General features: G+C 40.0%; 1 protein-coding gene across 1 annotated transcript in view; it reads right to left on the reverse strand.

The window, feature by feature from the left end:
* Positions 1-5,935, reverse strand: part of LOC102210275 (cGMP-inhibited 3',5'-cyclic phosphodiesterase A-like) — a 79,255-nt gene that overhangs the window by 71,439 nt on the left and 1,881 nt on the right. The window lies entirely within an intron of this gene.

Genomic DNA, 5,935 nt, shown 5'->3' on the forward strand with positions numbered 1-5,935 from the left:
GTGGGGGAACTTGCACAATCGGTGGCTGATTAAATACTTTTTTGCCCCACTGTATGTAAATGCATTTTTTTGCAGGAAATGTTGCCACTGAAAAATAGTTGTTTTTTTTTTCATCAAAACTTTAGAAATATTTTTTACATCACTTTGCAAGCTCAAGAATCACCCTGAACCCACAGTATATTTTTAACAGGTTTTGGAGATGCCAGGATGATCTGATGAAAAGGTAAATCCCTCGTATTTCCTGATAATTCTGAAAACATTAAGGAGAAGGGCATTCTTTAAGCTAGTTGGGTCACCAGTACTCCAACACTGCTTGTGCTGCTGTGTAGCTCCCAGGTACGTCAGTAGGTGTTAACTAAGTCTGTAAACCCAGGGCACAGCAATGAAAGAAATGCACACATGCCAGCAATTCCTGCATAAATACAGTTTTAAAAATGTACCTCTGCTTATGTCCTCGCTGATCCAAACTGCCCATGCTCTGCGTCCACAGAGTAAAGGGAAAGCTGAACAACAAAGAACACTTAAATGTGTGATGTGTGAGGTGGCGTGTTGGGTTTTTCGTGAAGGCTTAAACTGACAAATGTCATGAAAGTAAAGTGTGTAAGAGTGTTTACTGTAGGGGAAGAGAGAAGCAGACATACCTGCAGACAGATGTATGGACAGGTCTAGAGTCTGCTTGTCAATGTTGCCCCCTGCCCAGGCCAACCACCCTCCCCTCACCCCTCCTCACCTCTCACCAAACATATTTTGGAGCTAAAACACACCATTGAATCGAGTAACAAGGCAATCCTTGTCCAGCGCCACCAAACCTCATCTGGACAGCCAGCAGGGAAGCCACTGTATGTGCGTGTGTGTGTAAGCGCGTGTACAGTATACAGAAATGACCAGAAAAGGTTAAAATTATTTGCTGTTGCTTTTAAAGAGCAAGCTGTGGAGGCCACTCTATTGCACACACTTTCTTTTGCTCTTGCTCTTTTCCCCCTGCCCTGTGTTCTCTCTCCCTCTCTCTGGAGGCATGTGGCACTGGGCCATCTTCACCTTACATACGCACAAACACATTAAAAACACATACGCAATAACTGCCAGGCAAACTATAAGCAGTCAGTACGAACTTGCCTCAGCTGTGTGTGAGTCCATGTGAGCGTTCAGAGCAAAGGTGTGTTTAGAACAGAAGCAAAGAGGTTGAACACGAGGATCAGATAGTTGTCCTTTTACAATCAACACTTAAGCGGAGCTTGGCAGAGAATCTCCTCTCACTCCCACGTTTTGCCTCGCTGTAAACTGCAAATCTTTCAACACTCCTCTTATACCCCACATTAACTCCAGCTACCCCCCACCCCCAGCTTTTTAAAGCTCTTTGTCACGCACACACACACACGCACGCACGCACACATATTCACCCATGTCTCGGTGCTACCCATGGATAGATACACCCTGTCCTGATTCAACTCTTTCAATCACTTTTCTTCAGGAAGTCTGTTTTCACTGTTTTATCACTATGACTACCTTCCCTGTTTTTCAGTGTGTCTTTTTAATAGTAAAGGAGTATATATGTTTATAACTGAAATGTAGTGATATATAAACAGTAATATCTAATCAAGACTGTTAAGTTTCCTGCTCACACTTTTTCACTTTATGCACAAATATAACCTTTTGGGGTTTTTTCTTTGAGGTATTTAAATTACTGCTGTTTAAATGTTACTATAATCTAGTAGAAAACACTCTAGAGGTGCTCAGGTATAGCAAAAAAAAATTTTTTTTAATGTATATATATAGTAATGTGTGAAAGTCTTGAGCCAGCCCTCATTATTTTATATTTTACATGCACTGAGTCAGACATTTCTGTAAAAATTTAAAGTGGTCTCGAGCAATAGTTCTCCAGGAGATTGACTTCCTTTTCACTCATTTTCAGTCCAACGTGGTCAGTACCTGACTATGTTGAGAGGATTTCATTAAGCCACTTAACCTCAATTTCAATAAATTTGAAATTGGAACTGAGAATCCCTCCAAATTATGGAGATAGAAACATATGGTCAGATTTTGCAATACCATCTGGGAAGTATTGGAATGGCAATAGCTTAATTTTTCAGCATGACAATAATTCCAAACATACTGTCAGTGCAGTAAAACCATACCTGGATAGAAAAGACACAGTGGAATATTATCAGTCCTGCACTGGCATCCCCAGAGACCTCAACATTACTGAAGCAGTGTAGGATGACTGACAGAAGACAGAACAAAAAGGCAGTCACCATCCAAAGAAGAGCTTTAAATGTCCTTCAAGACGCCTGGAGAATTATTCCTGAAGATCACTTAAAGAAATTACAAGAAACCGTGCCTAACAGACTTCAGGCTGTCCTGAAGAATAAAGGTGGTCATACCAAATTTTAGAATTTTAAACTCTTTTTACCTCATACACTGTATTTCTATGTATTTTTGCACAATGTTCAATAAACTGCCGCACCTTTTTCCCATTTTCCTAACAAAGAATAAAGAAATGGAGAGTGGCCCAAGACTTTTCCACAGTGCTATATGTTTTCATAATCTTTTCATCTACTATACACAGCACAGTAAGTCCAACATTTTTTCAGGTGTACTGTGAGATAAATCAATGACATACACAACCTTGCACAGCCTTATTATCTAATGGCCCAGGCTGATTGGAGAATTGCAACTCTCAGGTCATGCAGGCCTAAAGACCGATCAATGTTGCCCTGATAACTGCCGGTCCTTAGAGAAATACATGCATTCCCCGACGGCTTAGCTTGCTGGTCCCACAGAGGGCGCTGCACTAAAAACCTCCTTGTGATTTCTTTGGAGACCAGCAGATTAGCACGGCCACCTTCAGTTTTCATGGAAGACTCCAATTCATCTGTAAACACTCACTAACTTATCATAGAGCACCAGTGAGATGCAACCCGGAAACAGCATCCGTTCCCCTTCAAAGTAAAAGTTGCAACTTTTGAAACATGTTGGTTTTGGTGGTAAGGCACAAATTCTACACTGAAGGTGAAGCTTCTCTGTTTCCAGTTTGCAGTAAATATACATATAGGAAAATGAACACATGTGAAAATGGCAGGGAAGCTCAGCTAACCATATTAAACAGCTACACTGACATCAGGGAATTGTCTAATTATTATGGAAGTGGCTATTTCTATAAATACAGTTGCTGTTTACAGGTGACATCTGCAACAACAATAAATAACAAAACATGAGGTATACTCAAACCAACAAGCCCACAACTCGTGTTTTTTATAGCGTCTCAGTTTGTATACGGTTTATTTGTCCTAATAACAAGGTTCACTGAACCATAATCCTATTATATTTGCACTGCAAAGCTTTAACACAGTTTCTGATATTGTACAGTCATCTGTGCTTTTACTGGCAATTATTGAGAAGATAAAAACTTGCTGTATTATCTATGCATTTTAAATTATTTTAAAAACTCTCCATCATTATCCTATAAAAGAAAAAATACTGTATGTTAAGACTGGATGCCATTCAGAGTAAGAGCGCTCTGGCGACTGGAGCTGGTTGTGTCTCCCTGGAAATGTATGTGCGTCAGTGAGAGAATGTGGGCCTTCCCTCAAATAGATTTCAGAGCACATGTTTCTGCTTTAGAATCTGTCTCTCTCCCGCCTTTCCCCTCCTGTTTGACACAGATACTTTATATGGTGAAGAGATTATGAAAATGATTTGAACAAGAGAGCAACCTTAATCGTGATATAAAGTAGTGAAATTAGCCTCGGGTGAAACAATGTGCAAATATTTCAGTAAACCCATATTGCTGCTATGCAACTGAAAAAGCAAACACCGCCATAAAAAAATAAATAAAATAAATGTAAATATTACGCTGCTTATCGACATACTTATGGTTGTTGTCATGTTGCACACAGCAAGTGTTTGTCAGCTGCATGCAACCCAACAAACAAAATACTATTCCCCAAAATCCCCCATCCCACTGAGACCCTGGCTAAAAGACAAACAACTCCTGTCAAAACACAAGGCCTCTGTGTGGAGCTGATCCAGAAGGATCATAATGGATGTTAAAATCATCAAATATTATAAACTCCTTTGTATGGACAGCAGAAACCAACAGGCTTTAACGTAGTGGTGCATCAGCAGGAGAATTAATCCCATTCACTTTAGAGAAAAAAAATACTGAAATAAAGCCATGGAGCTGAGCCAATGCTATTTCCCAGCTTCCTGTTCAGCAGAGTGCCTGTCTTGCCTCTGGCTTGGCAGGCTGCACCAGCCTGCTTCATAAATACTGCACAACCAACGCTTGATGAAAACGCCCGCTTCTCTCAGGTACAACTGCACTCTGGAGAGCTTCATTTTCTACAGTATGGATAAACTGTGAGCATCTGTGTCAAAGAGAGGCTCTGAGATAAAGGCCGCAACCTCAAAAATGTGCTTGATTTTTAATATAACCTCATTTTGCTTCTGGAAATTTACCTATGTAATGTGTGTGGCTAAAACAAAAACCCAGTGCTAACCCCAGGTGGCCCTCCGGTGACCTGGTGGAAGTTTAAGAGGTTTAAGAGCAATCCAATTGCTTTGAATTTCTTTCTCTTTTTGTGGCGTACATCTGTGTCCGTGTGTCGGTCCTACAGATTACACCCAGTGAGAAAAGGTTAAAAGAGGACGCGCTGTCCTCAGCATCTGGTCAGTTAAAAAAATTTTCATTGTTTTTTTTTTTAAACTCTCAGAATTCAATTTGTCACTATTCCTGTTCCAAACATGGTGACCAGAATGGGTAATGGAGCTCTTCTAATAGTACAGATAGTCCACCAACTCACTGTTCCCTAGATACCAATTAGCAGTGAACATCCCAGCATCACGAGTCAGACAGCTGATGTGGGAACAGCTTGACGTGAGAGAATGAAACTTGTGTGTTGGGACAATGTGGGTGAGTCCAGATTAGTAAACTGTGAAAGGTGTATTCCCTTTGCTATTTTGGGGCACTTGGTGGCTCACCATCACCCACACTGAGTTCATCTCAGGTAAACACAAATTTTAGGCTTCTGTGAGACAAAATGTATCTATGGCAATTCAGTCTAACATGGATATATAGCTAATTATAATAATGTTTTATAATGCAAAAGTCAGGAAGGAAACATTCTTTTTAACAGGGCATTAATGAATGTTTTGATTCTCATTAAAAACATCAAACAGTCTCAGTAAAATCCAAAATCACAGAAAACAGCACCTGTATATTTTTCTCCAGAAAGCAATATGAGGTACGCTCCCTCTTCCACAGGACAAATATAAATAATAGAAAGCTACAAAGTGTGTACAAAGTACCAAAGTTTTTGTGTAGATGTACAGAAAGCACCATCATCCACTGTGATTACACCATAAACCAAGCCATTTAACTGCTACTGTTAAGCTTTTCTTTCTCTGCCATGTTTCCTTTCTCTCTCTATTCTCAAAATCTACAAATGAGATCAGGGTAAAGTTGAAGAAAAAGAGCAGCGTAATCAGGATTATGCTGCTTCTGTAGCTAAGCCATACACGGGTGACTGTGACACAAGCTCACCCACTCGGGATGATCACCGAATCCCCACTGTGAAAACACCAGCATGCCTCCCTATTACTATGCACCATGTGGTGACACTTTCAGTTGAAAATGAGTGGCTTCATATAACATTCATTTTATCTCAGCTTGCCGGTGTAGGACATAAAACCAAAAAGAAGGAGGGGGGCAAAGACGGGCGAAGAACATTCAAACAAGGTAGCATCCATGAGTGTGAAGGGATGGATGTTTGGAGGTTGGAGCACTGTTCTAAGAAGAAGGCACCATCTGTGATATATTAAAAACTTAACATTACTTAACAAGTATTTTTTAAGTCACATTAAGTTTTAATCACATTAAGTCACATTATTTTTTATGTATGTTTTATTTAAATTTCCCGGTTTTAGGATATATATA

This window comes from Pundamilia nyererei, unplaced genomic scaffold (genome assembly GCF_000239375.1).
Source record: "Pundamilia nyererei isolate P.nyererei 1_Seehausen unplaced genomic scaffold, PunNye1.0 scaffold00003, whole genome shotgun sequence".
Lineage (NCBI taxonomy): Eukaryota > Metazoa > Chordata > Actinopteri > Cichliformes > Cichlidae > Pundamilia > Pundamilia nyererei.